The 25,582-nt window shown below is 37.4% G+C and overlaps 1 pseudogene; it reads right to left on the bottom strand.

Annotated features, from left to right (window-relative positions):
• Nucleotides 1–17,889: 17,889 nt before the first annotated feature.
• Nucleotides 17,890–19,141, bottom strand: LOC120103877 (annotated as a pseudogene).
• Between the last annotated feature and the right edge of the window lie 6,441 nt (nt 19,142–25,582).

Here is a 25,582-nt window from a genome sequence, read left to right on the forward strand (position 1 = left end):
ATGTTTGACTACTTTGAGAATAATAATACGAACCATGGCGAAAATAACACCTATTTGATTGGCGTATAACCTTCCATAATCACTATATTACTAAACCATCATAACCAAACCCTTATGAATGAACTTCTCATAAAATCCATTCTTTGGTCACAATTTCTGCTACCATAGTATGCATAAACCATATGAATTCATTAAAGCAGAAAATACAATAAATGTGATTTACAACCATCTAAAATGTGCACAAAAATACATCAATTAATTTTACAGAAAAGGTCCATTTGACCGACATGCTCCTTATGCAATCCCGGAGCTATTGCTTTGGTCAAAGGATCTGCCAACATAAGCACAGTATTGATGTATTGAACTGAAACTTTATGGTCATCACATTTTTTCTTTATAACAAGATATTTCACCTCCATGTGCTTATTTCCATTGGATATCTTGTTATTCTTTATTGAGAAAATTGCTGCTAAATTATCACAATATAATTTTATGGGCCTTGAAATAGTGTCCACGATCTGTAGGCCCGTGATAAAGTTCCTCGGCCAAATAGCCTGTGTAACTGCATCATAGCATGCTAATAACTCAGCTTCCATTGTTGAAGCAGCTGTCATCTTTTGCTTCGAACTCTTCCACGAGACTGCACCACCAGCTAGTAGAAAGATATAACCTGATGTTGATTTTCTACTATCTGGACATCCCGCAAAGTCTGAGTCTGAGTATCCAACTATCTCCAAGAGATCGGATTTGTTGTATGTGAGCATATGATCTTGAGTTCCTTGAAGATATTGTTCGTCCGATTCCTGTCTACCTAAAAATATGCTAGACAGATCGTTGTTAGAACCGACGAACAAAAGTTAATTTAAATTTTACTCTTACCTGTTCTACTTGAAGAATAGCGGTCGTAAGAGGTCGATCCACAGGAAGGCGATTGGAGTTGCATAAAAATAAAAACGTTCACTCGGATTCAAAATCGACTTTTGAATGATGGAAGAAAAACATTATTTTGAGGATGTTGATGGATTCTCTAGTCTACCGGAGAATGTTTTATTTTATTGAAATTAACTAAAAGATAGGTATTTAAATTCAAAAAGCATTTATTTAATTAATCAAAGAAGAGTTTTGGCATAAATTAAAATGGATAAAACTAAGAGGATTGAAGCAAACATAGATTTCATAAAAGAAGATTTAATGTATTGCATAAAAGAAATTAAAATTTCAGCATAAATAAAATCTCAAAAGAAAAACTCTCCATCAAAATAAAATTCTCTAAATTTAAAACTTAACACATTGCTCTCAATTAAAATTTAGACTAAAAACAACACATTGCTCTTAATTAAACTTAAAATAAGAACAACATGATACTCAAAACAGAATTACTAAACACAAATTAAAAATATAACCTCTAAAAGAAAAACAACTAAAACAATAAAAAAAAAACAAAAGAAATGTAATGCTCTATTTTCAAATCTGAAAACAGAGCATTACTCTTCCGAATCGTCTTGGACCAAACCCCTGTTTCTTGGCACCAATCCCGCACCAAGCCGAGCTCCTCCCTCCTCTGTTCTTTGGAACAGCCCCAACCGAGCAAACCCCTCTCTTAGTCTTCCCCTCTTTATATAGCCAACTCTCACTCGGCTCATGCCTGATCTCACGGGATGCTGGAAGGATTGATCACAGAAGAGATTTGGTTGCGGGATTGCTGGGCTGATCGCTCCGGACGACTTCCTTCTTTGGCCACGGGATGATTCGGAATGGAGCTTGGAATCGCTCGGAACGGCAGCTGGGCTGGCATGCGGACGTGCTGGAATGGAAGGTTGCTACGGCTGGAGGTGCGGACGGAGGCGTTGATCGCGGGAAGGCTGAGATGTTGGGATCAAGCATGATCCGGATTGCTGGGATGGGGAGCTGTTGCTGCATCACGGGCGGAAGAAATGGGAGCAGGGAATCATGGAAGACACGGATGGAAGGTTGCCAGCTTGTACGCTCGGAAGGCAGGGATGCGGTTGGGACGCTGGCAGCGATGCGGAACGACGAGCTGAGGCTGAGATGGGGGGGGGGAACGTGATCACAGAAGATGCTTGGGGGATCCGATTGCTGGGGCACGGGAGAGCTGGCAGCGACGCTTGGATGCGGAGGAGAAGATCACGGAAGAGCTGGGAGCGTGATCTTCGGGAGGAGTCGTTCATGGAAGAGCTGGGATTTGGGACGGATGCCACGGCTGGAATCCGGAAGAGCTGCGGATGCTGCGTCGTTGGAGCTTGATGCGTTTGCTGGCGTGGAGGATTTGGAAGGGATGCACGGCATGGATGCGATGGAGACGCGGTGAGGATGCGGTGCAGGATCGCTGGGATTTCCTTTCCCTCGTGAGATGGAGCTGGGAGATACCAATTTCCATCCAATCAGTCATCTAGATAATAATAAAAATAGTGTGATATAAAATTTGGCTTGTAGACGGACGAATTTGGTTCGTCGCGGGTCATCTGTTCTGACTGGAGGTCAATTGCAAGTCTTTCAAGTCATGGGTCAGCCAGCACCTGATATGGTCAAATTAGATTTGCCCAAAATTCTTTCCTAAAAGCACAAAGAATTTGGACCCGATTCGGACCCGAATCCTACTCGGACCCGAATCCGACTCGGAGCCGAACCCGATTTGGACCCGAACCCGATCTTCAACTGGGTCGGATCTGGGAAGAGATCCTTCTGAAGTCAAATTTGTACTCAATGTGCATTTTATCTCTAATTTATGATAATCTGTGTCAAACCTAAATATAATATTAATCCAGTAAATTTATCATTATTGGTTTAGCAATAACACTAATTTTAGTGACATATAGGTCGCACTTTTGTGCTCTCATCACACCCCCCAACTAGCTTATTGCTAGTCTCTAGCAATTTAGTGCGAAAATGATAAAATGAGAGTGCAAAAGTGTAATTTATTATATTACTAAGATAAATACTCATTTTCGTAGAGCATTACGATTGCACTTAGCACGTGCAACAAGCCTTTAAACCCCTAGGTTATCCTAGTGGACGAGTGTTGTCTCGTGAGGGTTTGCAGTGAAGTTACCCACAAACTTCAATCCCAAAATAAAATTTGTTTTATGAAATGAAAGTCTAATTTTCAAGTACATAACTGATAAGAATTTCAAAAGCACACAAGGTTTTAATTACTAAGTAGCCCAATTTCTAGGTTAGTATGCAATTTAAGTTGAAGTTATTAGGTTTTCCGTTAGGAAGTTGTAAGACTTATTTATACTTGAGTGCTCAGTGAAGTTTGGACCATGCACAAGCTAAGGTTTTGGATCTCCAAAATATCGCTAATATTAGTAGTTTCTAAGAATTGGTCGGACAAGACCTATTTGCTGATTCAAAATCATCTTTTCTGCAGGATTTCGAGAGCTGTGGATGTTTACTTTAATACCTCATGGGCTTTATCTGTAATATTCCAGTTTACTCAAATTTTTACAACGACGGCTTTCACACTATTGTCTTTCTTAAGGTCAGTATACATTTTTTTTTATTTTTTTTTCATTTTTTTTTGTGTTTTTTTTTTTGCATTAAAGAGAAATGATAATGCATATATTGTGCACTTTTACTCTTGTGATGATTCCTCCATGTAGCGAGCAATTAGTCGACAATTCTCACACCAGTTGGCATGAGGTGTCGGGCATCAAGACTCCCCTACGGACCTATGCTCGGGTTCCTCATCACAAGCCCGCTGACCTTTGACAGTAGGTAGCCCTTTTCGATGTACCTGACTAAATCCACCATTTTTCTTTTTTTTTTTGGATCAGAAAAAGATGGTTCATCAGGATTCGAGGTTGCTACCATATTCTCAACACAATGTCGAACCTATACCTTAGAAAATGCAGGCCAGATGTGTTGTGAAATTCAAAGCACTAATTACCTTACAACTCACTAAAAGAAACTTAATAAAAAGAACTCACTTTGCACTACTTCCAACTAGTCATTGGGCTCTTAGATTTTGTATACCTTGTGTATATATATATATATATTTCAAAAATTTTAACTAAAAACTTTTTTTTTATAAAATGCGTAAAAATACCCCCAAACCTAAATCTAACATTGTCCTCAATGTTAAAGAAAATTTAAAGCAGTAAGAGGACAGAGGAGAAGTACCTGATATGGGTGGGTTAATTGAAAGTTGGGGCAAAATCCCCCAAACCTGCATGTTAGTAATTTATTGATGATTTTTTTTTATAGAAGATATTTACATGTTGGGTTGCCTCCCAAGAGCGCTAAGTTTTATGTCTTCAGCCGGACAAAATGTAAATCCTCCTTTTTTTTCAACCATTATCTAAGAACGGTTTTGGAAGAGTCCGATGAAGAACAGTCGGCTGATGACGATCTATGCTCATAAGGGGAGCAGAACTAAGGGGCGTATGCTTGACCCCTTCCTCGGAATGGGCAAGGTAAGCTTCTAAAGGGTCCTTATTATAAGTTTGTAAGAAAGTCTCCTGAACCAGACTTTCAATCATGTCAACTTCATTGATTTCTTTGTCGTCTGGTGGTTGTTTACTTATGTTGAAGACATTAAGCTCGACTTTCATGTTGCCAAAAGATAACTTCAGCATCCCATTTCGACAGTTGATCACAGCATTTGCTGTGGCTAAGAAAGGTCTACCTAAAATTATAGGTGTGTGACTGTCTGGATGTATTGCAGGTTCAGTCTCAAGGATAACGAAGTCCACAGGATAGTAAAACTCATTTACTTTCACTATTACATCCTCTACAATTCCCTTGGGGTACTTCACTGTCCTATCTGCTAAGGAAAGGGTAATATTTGTAGGCTTTAATTCTCCCAAACCTAATTTTTGGTACACATAGTAGGGAAGTAGGTTTACACTGGCTCCTAAATCTAATAGAGCTCTCTGGATGATCGTCTCTCCTATTTTTATTTCAATAGTTGGGCAACCAGGGTCTTTGAATTTCGGGACAATCTGTTGTTGAATGAGAGATGAGGCTTGTGCAGCCATAACAGCTTGTCTAGGAATACTGGTTTTTCTTTTGACCGTGGTGAGGTCTTTTAAGAATTTTGTATAGGAGGAAATTTGTCTTATGGCATCGAGAAAAGGTATATTTATTTGAACAGTTTTAAAGACTTCCATGATTTCATCAAAGTTAGATTGTTTCTTGGAGTCCTGAAGTCTACTGGGAAAGGGAACCTTGGGTTTGTATGTTTCTATGGGTTCTTCCCTCTTTTTCGGTTTGTCCTGTTCTTGACCCCTCTTCTGAATAGGGTTCTTATCGGATTCAGTTTTATTTTCTTTTTCATGTTCAGGAAGTTGGACTTTATTGTCCACTTGCTTGCCAGACCTTAAAGTGGTAATTGCCTGGACTTCATAGGTCGGATTTCCATTAGAATTGATTTGATACTGACCTATCTGACCTTGATTTTGTTGTCTACTAGGGTTAGGCACTGGTTAACTAGGTAGTTCACCTTTCTTCCTATCCCCTAGAGAGTTAGCTATTTGGCTCAGACTAACCTCAAGTTTTGCAATTGCTTGCGCATGGAATTGGTTAGTCTGGGCTTGGGCTGTATTGGTCTGTTGTTGTTGCTTGATAAAATTTTGTTGTTGTTTCATCATATTAGCCATCATGGTTTCTAATTGTGAAGGTTGCTGTGGGATAGGGGCATTATAAGGCGGTACAGATGAAACCAAAGGTTGGTTCATTTGTGGTGGACCTATCCTGGGGAAGTTGTTCTGAAAACCTGGTGGACCACCTTGATGCTGAATAGGTTCATTTTGCTTGTATGAGAAATTTGGGTGGAACCTATTATCAGGGTGATAAACTGGGCTGAACGAGTTGGGAGTGGGCTTCTTAAAGGCACTCTATGAATTTAGAGCATTTGCTTGCTCGGCCTTTATGGTGGGCAGATTAGGGCAGCACTCCACTAGATGCTCAGGACTGTTACACAAAACACACAAACTATATGACTCGTGATCCACTTTCATGACGGGATTTGACTCTTTGTATGAACTCGAACTAGTGGAAACAGTGAAAGCATCAAACTTTTTACTTAAGTTGTTCATTCCAGTCACCAGATTGGACATGACATTTTTGAGTTCTGGGTCTGCTTTCATTTCATAATTACCTGGTTTTCTAGACCCGAACTCATCTCTATTTACTTCCTCACCATAGCTACTCCAATTTTGGGCATTTTCAGCTAAGTCAACAAGAAATTCATAGGCTTGATCCGGGGTTTGGTTCATGAACCTACCCTTGTGCATGGACTCAATCATGTTTCTATGTGCTGGAGGTAGTCCTTTATAAAAGAAGTGGACCAGATCAGCCTTATCAAGCCCATGGTGTGGGCATTTGACCAACAAGTCATGGAATCTTTCCCAAAGTTGGGAAAATTCCTCCTCAGATTTGCCTCTAAAAGTTCTTATGGCATTCTTAATTTTTTCAGTTTTTACCATGGGATAGAACTTAGCCATGAACTTCCTAGATAGTTGTTCCCATGATGTGATGGAATTTGAAGCTAGGGAATACAGCCATGCAGCAGCACGATCCTCTAAAGTCATTGGAAATAACCTTAATTTAATACCCTCTTCATCTAAATTTTGATTTCTAAACGTTTGACAGATTATCAAAAATTTATTTAGATGAATGTAGGGTTGTTCACTCTCGAACCCATGAAACTTGGGTAACATGTTTATTGTTGCAACCCGAATCTCGAATTGGGCTGCATTATTAATTGGTAATACTATGCAAGTAGGGAGACTAGCGGATGCGGGTGCAAACAATTCATTTAGGGTTCTAATATGTTCACAGTTGTAGAGATCGACGGTTAGTTTACAGTTCGCAAGTTGTGATGAAAAGTTCTGTCAATCTCAGGATCAAATGGGGTTAATTTATCCCTTAATGACCTTCTACCATGCATACATTATCAATAACTTAATTAGACTCGACTCCTAAACGAAATCCTAAAAGAGAAGAGAAGGGCTAGACACAGATGACCTACAATCAACACCACACAACAATTTGACCCTATTAGTCTTAGAATTAAGTGAGGTTTAGTAGCTTCTTAAATCTAGTTGCACAGAGATTTATCAGGTTAAAAAAATTCCTGAAATTCTCTCCTAGATTAGACAGCTCCTAATCTCCCTTTCAGATTAAGCTTGAGCTTACCAGTTAAGCAATCTAGTAACCAGTGACCAGGAAAGTCCCGGGGTGTGTGGTGGTGCCAGAAGGGATACACCGATACCACAATACCCGTAACAGTTCTCACTGTTGTAAAACTTTCCTAGACATCACCAATTACTAACTTCTCACTGGAGTGGCTTTCAGCCGCTTCTTTCCAAGAGCCTAATTGAGCTCGAAAATCCTAAGGCCAACGTCTAATTTGATTTTAATTTAATTTGGCTTAGGATAAGTATGCAAGGTGGTGATTTTTGGGCTAAGGACAGGTAATGACTTTCCGACCTTATCTTTTTAATGGATTTTGCCCTTAATTACTTTATGCAAATGCTTAATACCAAATGCAGCAAATAATTAATATTTTTTTTTAAAGTTTATGCAATGTCATTAGGTTGTATTGATTAAATGAGCAAGCAATTTTTTTTTATTTTTATTTTTTTATAAATTTTTATATTTTTTTTATTTTTTTTTTATTTTTTTTATATGGCAATAACTTGAATGTAAACTAAACATAATTCTTATGCGTCAGTCAATCTCCGAATGCCCGTTGAATAAGCTCTGGAGATTACTCCGTGAGGAGTCCTAATAGAGGTATGATCACCTCAGGAGATTGCACCCTATCAATTACTAGCAAAAATAATATTTTTTTTTTAGAAAACTTTAATTTCGAATTTTAAATTTTAGAATTTAATAACTACGAAATTACTAACTAAAAATAATCAAAATAAAGAAAATTAATAAAAACTTACTACCGGAGTGCGTTCACTCCGGGCATCCAAAATCCAATTTGATCTTCGTGATTGTTCTTGCTTCTCGATTTGCCTCCCCGGCAACGGCGCCAAAATTCTGATCGTCCGATTCCTGTCTACCTAAAAATATGCTAGACAGATCGTTGTTAGAACCGACGAACAAAAGTTAATTTAAATTTTACTCTTACCTGTTCTACTTGAAGAATAGCGGTCGTAAGAGGTCGATCCACATGAAGGCGATTGGAGTTGCATAAAAATAAAAACGTTCACTCGGATTCAAAATCGACTTTTGAATGATGGAAGAAAAACATTATTTTGAGGATGTTGATGGATTCTCTAGTCTACCGGAGAATGTTTTATTTTATTGAAATTAACTAAAAGATAGGTATTTAAATTCAAAAAGCATTTATTTAATTAATCAAAGAAGAGTTTTGGCATAAATTAAAATGGATAAAACTAAGAGGATTGAAGCAAACATAGATTTCATAAAAGAAGATTTAATGTATTGCATAAAAGAAATTAAAATTTCAGCATAAATAAAATCTCAAAAGAAAAACTCTCCATCAAAATAAAATTCTCTAAATTTAAAACTTAACACATTGCTCTCAATTAAAATTTAGACTAAAAACAACACATTGCTCTTAATTAAACTTAAAATAAGAACAACATGATACTCAAAACAGAATTACTAAACACAAATTAAAAATATAACCTCTAAAAGAAAAACAACTAAAACAATAAAAAAAAAAAGAAATGTAATGCTCTGTTTTCAAATCTGAAAACAGAGCATTACTCTTCCGAATCGTCTTGGACCAAACCCCTGTTTCTTGGCGCCAATCCCGCACCAAGCCGAGCTCCTCCCTCCTCTGTTCTTTGGAACAGCCCCAACCGAGCACACCCCTCTCTTAGTCTTCCCCTCTTTATATAGCCAACTCTCACTCGGCTCATGCCTGATCTCACGGGATGTTGGAAGGATTGATCACAGAAGAGATTTGGTTGCGGGATTGCTGGGCTGATCGCTCCGGATGACTTCCTTCTTTGGCCACGGGATGATTCGGAATGGAGGTTGGAATCGCTCGGAACGGCAGCTGGGCTGGCATGCGGACGTGCTGGAATGGAAGGTTGCTACGGCTGGAGGTGCGGACGGAGGCGTTGATCGCGGGAAGGCTGAGATGTTGGGATCAAGCGTGATCCGGATTGCTGGGATGGGGAGCTGTTGCTGCATCACGGGCGGAAGAAATGGGAGCAGGGAATCATGGAAGACACGGATGGAAGGTTGCCAGCTTGTACGCTCGGAAGGCAGGGATGCGGTTGGGACGCTGGCAGCGATGCGGAACGACGAGCTGAGGCTGAGATGGGGGGGGGAACGTGATCACAGAAGATGCTTGGGGGATCCGATTGCTGGGGCACGGGAGAGCTGGCAGCGACGCTTGGATGCGGAGGAGAAGATCACGGAAGAGCTGGGAGCGTGATCTTCGGGAGGAGTCGTTCATGGAAGAGCTGGGATTTGGGACGGATGCCACGGCTGGAATTCGGAAGAGCTGCGGATGCTGCGTCGTTGGAGCTTGATGCGTTTGCTGGCGTGGAGGATTTGGAAGGGATGCACGGCATGGATGCGGTGGAGACGCGGTGCAGGATCGCTGGGATTTCCTTTCCCTCGTGAGATGGAGCTGGGAGATACCAATTTCCATCCAATCAGTCATCTAGATAATAATAAAAATAGTGTGATATAAAATTTGGCTTGTAGACGGACGAATTTGGTTCGTCGCAGGTCATCTGTTCTGACTGGAGGTCAATTGCAAGTCTTTCAAGTCATGGGTCAGCCAGCACCTGATATGGTCAAATTAGATTTGCCCAAAATTCTTTCCTAAAAGCACAAAGAATTTGGACCCGATTCGGACCCGAATCTGACTCGGACCCGAACCCGATTTGGACCCGAACTCGATCTTCAACTGGGTCGGATCTGGGAAGAGATCCTTCTGAAGTCAAATTTGTACTCAATGTGCATTTTATCTCTAATTTATGATAATCTGTGTCAAACCTAAATATAATATTAATCCAGTAAATTTATCATTATTGGTTTAGCAATAACACTAATTTTAGTGACATATAGGTCGCACTTTTGTGCTCTCATCAGATATCTCAATACTTTCTTTGCAGCTCTTCAATGTTCCATTCCTGGATTAGCTTAAAATCTCCCGAGTAATCCCACAACATATGCTATATCAGGTCTGGTACAGACTTGAGCATACATTAAAGTCCCAATTAGTGAAGCATATGGAAATGCTTTCATATGCTCTCTTTCAATTTCATTCCTCGGAGATTGTGATTGGCTCAACTTTTCACCTTAGTAATAGGCACTGGGCTTGGTTTGGAATTTTCCATACCAAATCTCTCCAACATTTTCTTAATGTAGGCTTTTGAGATAGACAAACTTTTTTCTTAGATCTATCTCTATGAATCTCAATGCCGATGACATATGAGGCTTCACCCATATCCTTCATATCAAAATTACTGAAGAGAAATTGCTTAGTCTCCCTAAGCAATGCCAAATCACTACTAGCAAGCAAAATGTCATCTACATATAAAACTAGAAAAATGAATATACTCCTACTGATCTTAAGATAAATACATCTATCAACAACGTTTTCTACAAAGCCAAATATAGAAATAACATTATTGAACTTAAGATACCACTGTCGAGATGATTGCTTCAGTCCATATATAGACTTATTGAGCTTGCAAACTTTTTAACTCTGTCCTTCTGAAACAAAACCTTCAGGTTGTTTCATGTAAACTTCTTCTTCTAAATCTCCATTAAGAAATAAAGTTCTCACATCCATTTGGTGCAGCTCTAAGTCAAAATGAGCCACCAAAGCCATAATTATCCGTAAAGAGTCCTTCTTTGAAACTGGAGAGAAGGTCTCATGATAATCAATACCCTCCTTTTGAGTAAATCCTTTGGCAACAAGTCTGGCCTTATGTCGCTCTACCTTGCTTTTGGAGTCTCTTTTGGTTTTAAAAATCCATTTGCAGCGTACTGCAGTAGCTCTAGGAGGTAGTTCAACTAAATTCCAAACATTATTTTTAGCCATAGAATCTATCTCATCTTTCATAGCATCTAGCCATTTGGAGGAATTTACTGAACTTATGGCTTGTGAGAAATTTATTGGATCATCTATATTCCCTATGTCATAATCGCTTTCTTGAAGGTATACTATATAATCTGGTGGGATTGGAGATCTCCTTACCCTTGATGACCTTCTTAAAATTGCTTCTTGATCCACTGGTTCTATAGGTGGAGGAGCAACATTCTCAGTGATAATTGGCACAGATTCAAGTGGAATATTAAAAGTAAACTCATCCTCCTCTAAATCATTATCAATGATAGGTAGAGGAATCATTGGCTGTTTATTTGAATCTTGCACACCATACGGAGTTTGCTTTTCCTCAAAATTAATTTCTTGAGATTTTATACTCCCACTGATTTGGTCATTTTCAAGGAATCTAGCATTTCTTATCTCCACAATCCTCAAAGTATGATTAGGACAATAAAATCTGTATCCTTTGGACTTTTCTGGATAACCAATAAAATAACAACTAATGGTTCTAAAGTCCAACTTTTTCTCTTGTGGGTTGTACACCCTTGCCTCAGCTTGACACCCCCAAATGTGTAGATGTCTTAAACTAGGTTTTCTACCTGTCCAAACTTCATAGGGTGTTTTTGGGACAGCTTTAGTAGGAACCCTATTTAGAATATACGCAGCGGTTTTTAAGGCATCACCCCACAGAGAAATTGGAAGAGTTGAGTGACTAATCATACTTCTTACCATCTCCATTAATGTTCGGTTTCTTCTTTCCGCAACTCCATTTTGATCAGGAGTACCAGGCATAGTGTATTGTGCAACTATACCTTGCTCTTGAAGAAATCGAGCAAATGGACCTAAATGTTGTCCAGTTTCAGTATACCTACCGTAGTATTCACCACCTCTATCTGATCTCACAACTTTAATCTTTTTATCAAGTTGTAACTCTACCTCTATTTTGAAAAGCTTAAAGGCATTTAATGCCTCAGCCTTGTCATATAACAAGTAGAGATACCCATAGCGTGAGTAATCATCAATAAAGGTGATAAAATACTTATGACCAGTAAAACATGGGGTTGAAAAGGGCCCACATATATCTGTATGTATGAGATCCAATAAATTTGTGCTTCTTATGGCACCTTTCTTAAACTTGTTAGTCTGCTTTCCCTTGATGCAGTCTAAACAAGTTTCGAAATCACCAAAGTCAAGAGTTGGTAAAATTTCATCATTTACTAATCTCTTGATTCTTTTTATGGAGATATGACCTAATCTTCGGTGCCATAATATAGAGGAATTTTTGTTTATCATGCTACGTTTTAATCTATAATGTTCTTTATTTTGCAGGGATAAAAGGGATAGCTCAAAGGATGTATCAAGGTCTAATTTGAATAAATCATCCTCTAACAAGCAATTACCAACAATAATATTATTCAAGGAAATATTTACAAATGACCGTCCAAATGAAATGGTATATCCAAAGGAAACAAGTTTCGAAATAGATATTAGGTTTCTAAAAAATTCAGGTACATAGAAGGTATTTTCTAGGTACAAAATATGGCCAGTCTTTAAGGTCAATTTGAACGTTCCAACAGCTTCCACATGTGAACGCATCTTATTTCCCATTATGATGCTTCGCTCACTTTCCGTTGGAATTCTTTTGTTCAATAATCCCTGCAAAGTTTTACATATATGGATAGTAGCACCAGAGTCAATCCACCATGTGTTATGAGGTACATCAATAAAATTTGATTCATAACACACTAAGGAAAGAGAAGTACCTTTCTTTTCGAGCCATTTCTTGTACTTGGTGCAGTCCTTTTTCAAATATCCCAAATTCCTACAGAAGAAGCACTTTAATTGCTTTTTGTCAGTCACTTTGGCTGACACTTTCATTTTTTTCTTCTTAACAGGAATATGATGACTGGTACCGCCGACCTTTTTATGTCCTTTTCCCTTATGAGAGGTGAGATAAACACTCTTTTGCCTCTCTTGTTTTATTCTCTGCTCCTCATCAACACACATGGCTAGAAGTTGATTCATAGTCCACTTTTCTGTATGTGTGTTGTATGAGATCTTAAATGGTGCATACTCCATAGGCAGAGAATTAAGAACAAAGTGTACAAAAAAAATCTCTGACATGTCTACTTTTAATGATTTTAATTGGGCAGCGATGTCATGTAATTCCATAATGTGCTCGCGTATGCCACCATTATCATTATACTTTAAGGAAGCAAACCTTGATATTAAGGTGCTGGCTAGGGCTTTCTTTGAACTCACAAATTGCTCTTCTACTGCTGTTAAGAATTCTTTTGCAGTTTTGCAATCAGGAATTGAGCCCCTTATCTTTCTGGAGATATGATTTTGTATGAGTAAAAGACTTAAGCGATTTGACCGCTTCCACCTCTCATACAACTTTTTCTCCTCTGGCGTAGTTTCCTCTGTGGGGACAGGTGGCATGTCCTCATGAAGTGCCAGATCAATATCCATGCACCCTAAAGTAAATGTCAGTCTTTCTTTCCATTTCGAGAAATTTGAACCATTAAGTATTGGGATGCATGATGTGGATTGTAAAAAAAATGTCGGAAACAAAGCTGCAAAACATATGCTTACTATCAATATGCATGCTATAATTACGCTAAAACCTCATCTAAATCACTAACCCATATTAGCAATTTAGTAAGTAAATCAAAATTAACTTTACATGATTTACCCCTTTACGATAAAACTAATGCATTAAGTATGATATTTAATAAACTTTATATATCTAGTTAGAAAAATCCAAAGAATAATAGCTAGATCAGCTCCAGATCGGTGGTGGAGCACTAGGCTCACTTAAGTATCAGCCTTTCTTAGGCACGTATGCCTTTTTGACAAGCTTTTCTTAGACACCATTATTCAATAGATAAAATTTTACTAGATATTGTTCAATATTAATGAAAAATTCAAGACCTTTGGGCAACAAGATTTCATCATAAATATCATACTAATAACATTATTTCATCCCATCATTAACTTTGTATAATGACTTCCCTTTGGGGCTGGTTCATTATATATGATGCAAGTATTCAATTTTATGAGATGGTGATAAAAGACTCTTTATTGTTTAAATTAAATTAAAGCATTCTAAAATTTATGGGATGCTTTAGCTCGTCACCACAAATATGCAAAATTTAATCATTTTTATGTCTTTTCCTACATAAGATGCTTTGGCTCGTCTCATGCATACATCACCCTTTTATCATGAAAATATGAATAATATAAACAATCATTTATCATCATAAAAAAAGCATATAAATTGATTATTTATGTAATAAATTCATTACAGGGACCAATATGTAATATTAGCGTACCATTTTGTAATGAATCCTAAGTACAGGATTAAATAAATATACTTTAGGACCTTTCTGTAATTTAAATTCCGGCTGGGGACCATAGATGAATTTCGGAATCTCCTTGTTCAGAATAATATATTGTCAGGGGTTTTTTTGCAAAACTCACAGTTTAGTCAAAAGGATTCGGGTTTCGGGTTGCGGGCGAAACCCAATAACCCGGAACCTGTTAATCTTTCACCCCCTTTTTTTATTTAAATGGATTCGAATTTCGGGTTGGATTCCATGCCCGAAACCCGAAACCCATCTCTTCATCTTCTTCTCCAAATCGTGGTAGGAAAAGAGGGAAGGGCCAAATCCGGCAAGCCATCCTCTCCCAAACGACGCCGGTGGCTGCCGGTTGCTCACGCCTCCGACCGCCCAAACGACGCCGGCGCTCCGTTGGCCTCTCCGGCCACATGGGAGGAGGAAGGGAAACGACGGCGTGAAGACCCGTCCCCTTTACACGGCGGCGCGGCCACTAGCCGGGCCATGCAGCCACCAGTGGCTTCCCCGGCCACTTCATGGGAGGAGGGTATGGCGGCAGAAGACGGAGCGCCGCTGTCCTTTCTCCCTTCTCTCTTCCTTTTTTTTTTCTTCTTCGCCCGCGGTGGCCATGGCGGCCACGGCGGGTTGCAGTCGCTGCCGGCTCGCCGAGGGGGCGGGCCATAGTAGCGGCCGGGGACGCGGTGGCTGGACGGTGGCCCTGTTGGCCACCGGTTAGGACGGGGAGGGCCGCGACCGAGACCCGCCGCAGCGGTGGCCATGGCAGCGGCTCTCCCTTCCTCATTTTTCTCAAATAGAGGTGAAAGGAGGGAAATCGGAGATGAAGGATTTAGTCCCACATCGGTCCGAGAAAAATCTTTCATATGTGTAAATAACATCGGGGTCTCAGATATTTCCAACCAACGGATCAAATAGGTATAATTTATTTTGAAATCCAATCCATCCGCTCTGATATCATTGATCGAATGATTAACCTTAATATATCATAAATCATACATTGATACCATTGATGGAATGATTAACCTTAATATATCATAAATCATACCTTGAGTCGCTATATCCATCTTGGATTGAACTCTGAGATGCGTGTGCAGCTCCGATCAACTGAGATTGCTCTGCTCTGGACAGAGATTAGCGTGATCTGGACAAAAATTAGCGAAAGATTTTTTGGAGAGAGAGCTCTTAATATGCATGTATTAGAGAAGGGGTCTGACAGGCTATTTATAGCCCTCTCCAGGGACCAAACACTGTGACTAGTTACACCCGTGAAGAGTCACCCCCCATCAAGGCAACCTTTCACTGTCGTGCAATTACCTTAATGCCCTTAAGTTTATCAGAATTTACGAAATCCAAGGGACACTTGTCAAATGTGGGTTCATATTTAACGGGATCAGGGTTTAATTAAAATGGGATCCAACCAGTGCATGTTATGCTCCAAATCCACCGTTAAGATCAACCATGTGATACGGCCACATAATCTCTAAAGCAAAACTTTAGAGATTATATAAGTCATAAGATAAATAATATCTAAATAATACCAAAAATTTAAAATAATACTTACATTCAATTCAATCCAATAAAGTACAATTATTAAATAATCAATTAGCTCAATTACAAAATTTCAATTATTCATCGATTTCAAAACAATAGAGTTAACTAACAAACTAACTAATAGTTGCACGAACTCCACATCCCACCCATCCCTGTGGCTCAGAAAAAAAAATGTAAAATGGAATATGAGCTTTTTCAGCCTAGTAAAAATTCCGAACAGCTACATTATAAATAATATAATAAAAAAATAATTAATAAATAATACCAGATAAAATGAATACTATATCAATATTCAAAAAGCTCATTCAAAATAACATGCATATAAGCCATAATTATCTATCTTACCAAAGAAGGACATATATATATATATATATATATATATATATATATATATATATATATCAAATTTAACCAACTGTTCGACAACAATTTCATATGTCATGTCATCAATTTATTTGATTTTTAGGTTTCATAGTAATATTTTTCCAACTTTGGACTAACTAATATGATGACCCAATCCAAGATTGCTAAATAAAATCTAACGTGTAAGCCTGTAGAGGCTATCCCATGCATAAGCTCGGAGAGCTTATTCCACGCGTAAGCTTGTGGAGGCTATCCCGCACATAAACCCGTGGAGGCTATCCCACGAATAAGCTTATAGAGGCTATCCCCACGTAAGCTCGTAGAGGCTATCCCACACGTAAGCTCGTGGAGGTTATTCTATGACGAGGTTAGTCCAAACTAAATCTTATCTATCTGATTTACATGTTATTTTTGTCAAATTAATTTCGATTACACAATATATTTCTCACAATTTATGATCGCCATTCAAATAGTCATGATTCCAATATTTGATACATATCATTATAATCATATAAGTATATTCGTATCGGAAATTATATTTAACATTTCATTTCATGCATACAAAACCAAAATTGTCGCTATAAGTCTTACGATACAAAACCAGCAGTACAAATCAATAAACATGCATATATATATATATATATATATATATATATATATATATATATATATATCTATATATATATAATATATATATATATATATAATGGTGATCAGATACAAAGATTTCTACCCCTATCGAAGACAGATTAAACATAGCAAACACCGACCTAGTTCGCAATTTATGAGCTGGGGTGCAGAGTACCCCATTTACTCTCCCCCTACATTTCTTGGCGCACATACTCAAGGGCATCCCCATCTTTGTAGAGAGGAACCAACAAATCTTGGACCAAGTCTGTCATGGTAATAATTCCTGATAGCTTCACCTTGGGTGGCCATAAGCAGAGAAACCTTTAGAGGCATCAAATACCCAAAAAAAACCCACCTGAACCACCATTAGTCTCCAAATGGTAAGGTTCAGCTTCCCTCCGCAAATTCACCTTTCTCGAGTGCTTCTGAAAGTGCTGGTAAAACCACGGCTTAAACCACCACCCAAAACTGTTGATGACTTTGCCCTTCTTCTACGCCTCTTCCTTGGAAGCATATCTCCCAGTCCTCGTGACACCTTCAGTTGTTCTGGAATCATTCCGTCAACAAAAGCTGGAACTTTTGATTGGTCTCCATCTCTAGGTGCAAAAGAATCAGCATAAGCCTGCGCAAGTTATTTTAAATTGCCTCTCACTGGAGTATATATGTTAGCCTCATGTACTCTTCTATGGGCATAAGTTTTGTCTTTGCAGAAACCAGTAGTCCGAGTGTTCCTAGACGTCTGAGTACTCAGTAGCCTTAACAACCCGTCCGTCTGGAAGCACAATTTTCCAAGGCAAGGCCATAGATGTGAGCTTCCCACGACTCCATAGCCATTAATTAATCCTCCAACAGTAACCGTAAGAAAATATAAAATATATAAATAAATCAATCCCATCCTATTCGCTTAAATTTTTGGAGATAAATGGTGATTTTAATATGATATATTAAAAATTTTACATATTGGGCTTTTTCATTAAAGAAAAATTTGGCCCATATATGAAAAGACATGTAAAAAAATATAAAATATATAAATAAATCTACTTTATTCTATGGGCTTAAGTTTTTGGAAGAAGCTCTTGTAATCTGACCCATATTTGAAAGAAGCTCCACTTTCGCAATCCTCCATTCTCCCTTTGTCAATCTCAAGGATGTTTTCAAATGTTGAAAGATCCACCTCAAAATGTTTTGCACGTTTGCAATCAATATTACGCATGCCAACAGCAACGTATGGCTTCCTTGCCGTGCACACAAGACCATCTTTCTTTGGATCCCTTGGCTTGAGGCGATTCACAACCATTTCTCTTCATGTTCCTTCTGACGATGCTTTCCTGATTTCATTGCAGATTTTGCATCTCCTAGATATCTACAAGGAACTAGATTGTGGAAGAGATTGGAAAATGGAAGGGCAACAAATATAACAACTATCCATTGGAAGCAGACCAAGTAGTCCACCCAACCCTTCTTCCTTTTTGGATGCAGAGGAGCTGTAGGTCTGACATAGTTGATAGCGGAAGGTTCAACGGGAAACACACGAGATAGCTTTCTTGCTCTCCCTCCCTCTCTAGCAACGGAGGGCTCGGGGACAGCGACGAGTGGACAGCTTCCGCGGTGGCAACAACAGCAAGCTCCGGCAACGGCCGGCGATGATCGGACAATCAAGAAAGCGGACGGCAAATAGAGGACACCCTGTTTGATCCACATTCACCCGGCAATTGGTCGGCCCAAATCATAGGCGAACGACGGCTAGATGACCACAAAAAGAAAGAGAAGAAGACGCAGAGCGATCACCCCAGTCTGGCGAAGGGGTCCGGGAGACTTTTCGGTGATCCAAGAAAGAAATCCAGAAAAGAAGCTCGGGATCGGCGGCTATTCCTCGAAAGATTAGTAATGGAGTTCAACAAAGAGGATGAGGCCCTTAAACAGGCCGAATCTTAGGATTTTGGCCGGTCTTTGTATCGCTCTAGGACTCTCGGAGTCCAACGATGTCGAGGAGGAAGAAGATTCCAACCGGAGTCTTCTTCTCCGCCTTTCACGTGCAACACCGCACATTCAAGCTTTGGGCCTAGGCCTCTTCTGGCTGGCCCACAAGTCCAAGGAGCTGGGCTATCAACGTGCATCGAAGAGTATGGATAGAAATTTGAGCATCCGATTAATATTCATATTTATATCCATTTCTATCAAAAAAATGGATATAAATATAGACAAACAACTATCCGATCCATATCCAAATATCTAATTCCATATGCAATCTTTAATTTTATATAGTACTCATTAATTTTTTAAAAAAATATATAACTGTATTAACATGCTATTAACTTGATTTATCATCCACTTAGTAATATTTTTGATTCTATGGTCATAAAATTTAATTACCCAATTTGTATCCATATTGATGACCCAAAGATTGATTTAAAGATTGATTTTGATGATCACAAAACCTTGAAGTATAAATACTAATGTTTGTGTTGCAAGGAGAAAGAATTTATTTTGCGAGGAACATAACAAGATTGGAAGAATACAAGAAGGCCTCCAAAGCTCTCAAGAAAAGTTGGAAGAAAGCTACAATTTATGGCCCAAGCTTCAAGTTTAAAGAATTCAAGTTGGAGGAGATTAAAGAAAAATTCAAAAGAATAGTCCTCGAGTCGACTCCGGGAAGTTTAGAGTCGACTCTGGCACTCTAGAGTTTCAAGAAACAGTGCTTGAGTCGACTCCGATACTCTACGAGTCGACTCCGACTGAGAACAAACAAAAAGACAGAGAGTTGATTTTCAGCGCTACAGTGATCTCGAGTCGACTCCAACTTCAGTGCTACAGTGCGGAGTCGACTCCCAGCTACAGTGCCGGCAGACTACTATTCACGAGTCGACTCCTATTTCAGCCGAGTCGACTCCTGCTTCAGCCGAGTCGACTCCTGCTTCAGCCGAGTCGACTCTAGCACGCTGGGAGGCATAACGGCTAGTTTTTTCTTGATTCCAACGGCTCTATTTTTGTCTCTAACGGCTAGATTTTTGTTTCCACTCCCTCTAAAGCTATAAAATCAAGAGGAGAGCTAGGAAAGAGTGTATGGAAGTGGGAGAAAACATTTAGGGAAGAGATTTGAAAGAGATTACAAGAAAAATCTCCCATAAGCATAAAAGGGCCATTCAAAGTAAAATAGAGAGAAGAAGAGCATCCAAGTGAATCCCAAAGCTTCCTCTCCATCCGTGTGCTGCCTCGGAGATCCTCTACTTCGTGCAAAATCAGAAGAGGGGCAAGTGAAGAAGAAGCCGAGTTCCTCCATCTACAAATTAGTTTGAGGGCTTCTTCTCTTTTCTTTACTTATTTACATTTGCTATATTTGCTTATTTGAGAAGCTTGTATTTGATTTAAACTCTTGTTCTAATATCTTGTAACTTGATTCAATCAAGGGATTGAATCAAGGGGTTAAGGTTTGTTGGTGAGCCTTTGGGAAAAACTAACCGGGTTGATTGTGAACCCGGAAAACAATCATTGTAAGGTTGTGGTTGGTGAGCCTTTGGGAAAACCAACTGGGTTGGATTGTGAGCCCGTGAAAACAATCGGTAGGTTCTAGTCGGTGAGCCTGTGAAAACCGACCGAGTTCGTTGTGATCTCGCAAAACAACAAGTTGGGTTGTGAGCTTGTAAAACAACCGACTGTAATCTAAGGGATTATAGTGAAATTCCCAAGAGGTCTTGGGGAGTGGATGTAGGTGCTGGGGTGCACCGAACCACTATACATCTTTGTGTTTGTGATGCCTTATCTCTTGTATTTCATGCCTTCCATTCATGCTTGATTGTGTAATATCTCTAGCTTTGTTTTCTATAGAGTTTTAAGTGATTTGCTTAGCTTCCACTCCATTCTTACCATACACATAGATTAAAATTGATCATACAACTATAAGTTATTTTTAGATCAATTGCACCCTAAAGCCATAGTATAATTGCTCTAGCTTAATCTTCCACTGCTTTACTTGTAATTGCCTAGAGCTTAAGTAAATAACATCTTATTATTCCGCTGCATTCTATTCAAAGTAAAAATTAGGAAACATAATTTTTAGAAAACCCAATTCACCCCCCCTCTTGGGTTGTCACCTTGGGCAACAAGTGGTATCAGAGCAGGTGCTCTAAGATAAATTATTGATCTCACGATCAAAAGCCAAAGATCATGACAACTCAAATAGATAGTCTTCTAGAAGAGGGACAATTAATTGATAGGCCTCCACTATTTAATGGCATAGACTACATATATTGGAAAGCACGCATGCGCATTTTTATTCAATCACAAAACTATTATTTATGGAATATCATAATAAATGACCTTCACACACTCTCTCAAACTGTTAATGAAAAAGACTTAGTACAATTGAATGATAATGCTATGAACATACTATATTGTGCTATCCATGAAACTATATTTAATAAGATTTCTGCATGCTTATCTGCTAAAGAAATCTGGAATACTTTGAAAAATATTTATGATAAATCTCAGATTAGCTCACATGTGCTTCAATTACATACTAACAGTGAAACTGCAGAATCTCCCTTATCAGCCGAGTCGACTCCCAGTTTGTCCGAGTCGACTCCTAGAGGAAAACAGTATGAAAGGCAGAGACTCAGATTTTCAGACCCTGTCAGCGAGTCGACTCCAGAAAGGTTCGAGTCGACTCCGATGGTTTCCGAGTCGACTCCTAAGGGTAATAGAAGAAAGACAGAACGATGTATTTCAGACCCTGCAACCGAGTCGACTCCAGAAGGTTACGAGTCGACTCCGAAGTTTGGCGAGTCGACTCCTAGTTACGTCCGAGTCGACTCTCAGAAGAAAGCAAGACTAAAAGGCAAAGAACCAACTTCGGGGACTCTGAGAGCCGAGTCGACTCCAAGCGCTCTAGAGTCGACTCCCAAGTCAGCCGAGTCGACTCCAAAACGATCCGAGTCGACTCCGAGGCAGTTCAGCTCCAAAAAACTACAAAAGGTAACTAACTTGTGCTTTATGGCACAAGAAGATAAGGTAAAATCTGAATCTACTTTTACATCAAATGATTCTCAAGAAGAATTCCCTTATGATGAATTATTAAATGCTTTTCATGATTTGTATGGTGAATGTAGAAAATTAGCTATAAAGAATAAAAATCTTAAGAAACTAAATCTGAAAATTTTAAAAGAAAGAAATTCTAGTGATGAGATACAAGATAAACTAAATTCTGAAAATAAAAGCTTAAGGTTAAATTTAGAACAATTGATTCAAAAAAATCAGAGTTTAATTAAAGAAAATCAAAACTTAAGTAAAGAAATTAACCAATTAAAATCTTTTATTAACAAATTCACTGTAAGTTCAGAAAGATTAAATGATGTTTGAAAGCCAATATGTTGCTTATGATAAATCAAAACTTGGCTTGACTTCTTTACTTAACAATAAATCTCTAGAGAAAAAGGTTATCAATTCACCAAGCAAACCATTAAATAAGATAACTTATTTCAAACATGAAAAGAATGGGCATAACAACTTTACCTATCGTTCTAACATAATTAAATCAAGTGGTAAAGTTATTACAATTAAACAAATTTGGGTTCCAAAAGGAACCATATGTCCTAACTCTCAAGGACCCAAGCAAGCTTGGGTACCCAAAATGAAAATATGAGGATGTAGATGTAGGTGTGCCAAGATACCTAAGGAACAAATAGAACTTTCATACAAATGGGTGTTCTAGACACACGTCAAAAAAAAAAAATGAAACTTGAAATATACTTATGAAAAGTAATTAAAAAATAATAATAATGAAATCAGTAACCCTTGCATCTCATCATTATTTTTGCTTTAGTATTTGATTAAAATATGAATTGCAAGTATTGATCAATTTTGTGATATAGAAAATACTTTTGGGAATATAATCAAATCACTTCATTTTATAGTATACTTTACTCACTATTGGATAAGTTGCTAAATGATTAATCAATTTATTAAGAATAAATCTATGAATTCTCTATATGCTTGATTGAGAGTTTTTATCCATGGCATTATTGTTTATCGATCATAGATATGAAAATGTGTACTTGGTATACCTTTGAATATATGCACTATGAATACCAAGATTAAAGAAACCATCTTTGGCATATAAAATCAACTCCATGCTAGTATGTATTAATCTCAAAAGACCTTGCCATTGGCTTACTTAGAGTATCTTCTGAAAGGTCAAAGTTTACTATGCATGTTAACTAAGGAAACAAACAAAAATCAATTTCTAAATCTAAAGATGTTGTTTCCATTACTAAATTTTCAAAAGCTTACATTAGTATTGTTCTTGGCACTCAAATTGAAATATTTTCTACATTGGCACAAACTCACAAAAAGTGTTTCAAAAGAAAAAGGTTTCCAAACTATGAAGATAAAGAGTATCATGGCACAGTGTTGAAAACCAAAATCCTGATAAAGTTTATACAGAAAATAATATTAAATTCAATTATTTCCGCTCCAAGGACACCATAAGTAAAATAGGGTTAATAGAATTCTTGAAGAAATGAAAAGACAATTGAGTATGATAGTCATCTACTTAAATAATTTTTAAAAAGCTATCATCACTGCTTGTCATACATATGACTTCTATTAGATCTATTTTTGATGAAAACTCCTTTTGATCTTCTAAAAAATGGAAAATGAACCATTGCATATCTATCATATTCTTCAGTCATACACGTTATGCTTGATATGTTCTTATGAAAATAATGCCAAATCTGATAAAGATATCTCTATCTTTGGATATCATTCATCAAGCAATGCATATAGAACATTCATAAAAAGATTCTAGTTGTAGAAGTATCAATTCATTTTATTCTTTATGAGACTAATGATTTATTATTAAGATACTAAAAATCAAATTATATATGTATATGGTTAATCTATTACATATAACAATCTGAAAAAACTTGTTAATAATTAGAACCAAATTGGATTTTTCAGAAATGCACTTAATGAAGAAAAATTGATGAATCAAAAAAAGATGAAATAGATCTTGATAAGATTCTTGCATGATTAGAAGTAAAGATCACCATTATCATTTGCTTGCTTTATGAACTTTAATTCTGTCAAATGAATGTGTAGAATGCACTCCCATGTGGTTATTTCATTAGAAAGTTCTATGTAAAACAACCACCTTATTTAATAACACTCATTACATATATGATAAAGTAATATGTGATTTGGAACAAGCATCAAAAGCATGATATATAAAAGCTTGAGTAACTTTTTGATAAAAAGTAATAATGATAAATCTATACATTAAAAAGATAAATCTGTGATATCTTGCTTGCTCAAAGCACACATTGATGGCATCATTTTTGTTCTACTGATGAAAATTTATATGGAGATTTTACTAAGCTCATGCAAAGTGAGTTTGAAATATGTATAATGAATAATTAACATTTTCTTTCTCGAACTCCAAATTAAGCCAAACAAGAAAGGGGATCTTCATTGACCAAAGTTAGTCCACAAGAAAACTCTTATAGAAGATTGGCATGAAGAAGGTATGTCTATGACCCCATCTTGGAGAATTTGAAAAGAATGAGCAAAGTAGATCTATTATTTTTAAAGCTGTATTGAAGAATGATAGAATAATCATTTTATCATACAGCTAGTAGACCAGATTGTATGCTCATTATGTGCCCTTGTGCAAGATTTCAATCTAACTTTAATGAATCATATTTATTGATAACAAACAAATCATAATCTGAATTTTGATAGAAACAACCGTTAAGATAAGTTAATTAAAACTTAGCTAACATGTCTTATTGATAATTATCTTAAGCAAATAGAATCTAAACTAAATTGATTTTGGAAATAAGAAATTGATTTGATCTTGATGAATCTTTCTATTGCCTCACATGCTTGTCCTTGAACCATCTTGATTAATGAAACTATCTCTTTAGTTCAAGTGATGTGTGCTTGCTTATATTTAGGCAATCTCTTGAGTAAAGTGACTCAACATGCAACTATTGTCATATCTTATATTGAGTCATCTAGTTAAAAAATATGTTGGATGAATGTTTTGTATCTTGAAGAAACTAATGACTTTCTTTCAAGAAAGAAAAGGAGTTTGTTAATAATGCAGGATCCTTGAGCAAGAAAATGAGAGATTTCAACTTGAAGGATATCTCCATGTAAGATACAATAAACATTCACATGCAAACAAGAGAGAGGACCTCCTTCAGCCAAAAGTTCGTACATAAGAAATCTAGTAGGTATTTGGCTTGAAGAATATAGAATGAATAGGTAATTTTAGATACCTCTCTCATACATTAATTGAGCAAAGTCCAATAACTTAAATCTTATTATGGCATGATTAAATTCTTTAATTATTAATTTTTGATATCATGTCTATATATGTATTGATGACTTATACTTTAGAAATTGTTTCATGGTTTTGCCCAACTAAATTATTTCTTTGCCTATATCATAACCATGAAATACACAAGTATATGCTTAAAATTTTGAATGTAAAATAACTTGTGAGAAGTTATGAATCCTTGAGCACAATGAAAATGGTTGTTTGCATGAATTATACATCTATATGATACATAAGATTATTTCTTTATTCTGCTCTTTCATGTAAATTACTTGAGAATAACGAAAAGAGAGAGAGATAAAGAAAAGAAAATAGATATTATTC

Source organism: Phoenix dactylifera, chromosome 4 (assembly GCF_009389715.1).
Source record: "Phoenix dactylifera cultivar Barhee BC4 chromosome 4, palm_55x_up_171113_PBpolish2nd_filt_p, whole genome shotgun sequence".
NCBI classification, from domain to species: Eukaryota; Viridiplantae; Streptophyta; class Magnoliopsida; order Arecales; family Arecaceae; genus Phoenix; species Phoenix dactylifera.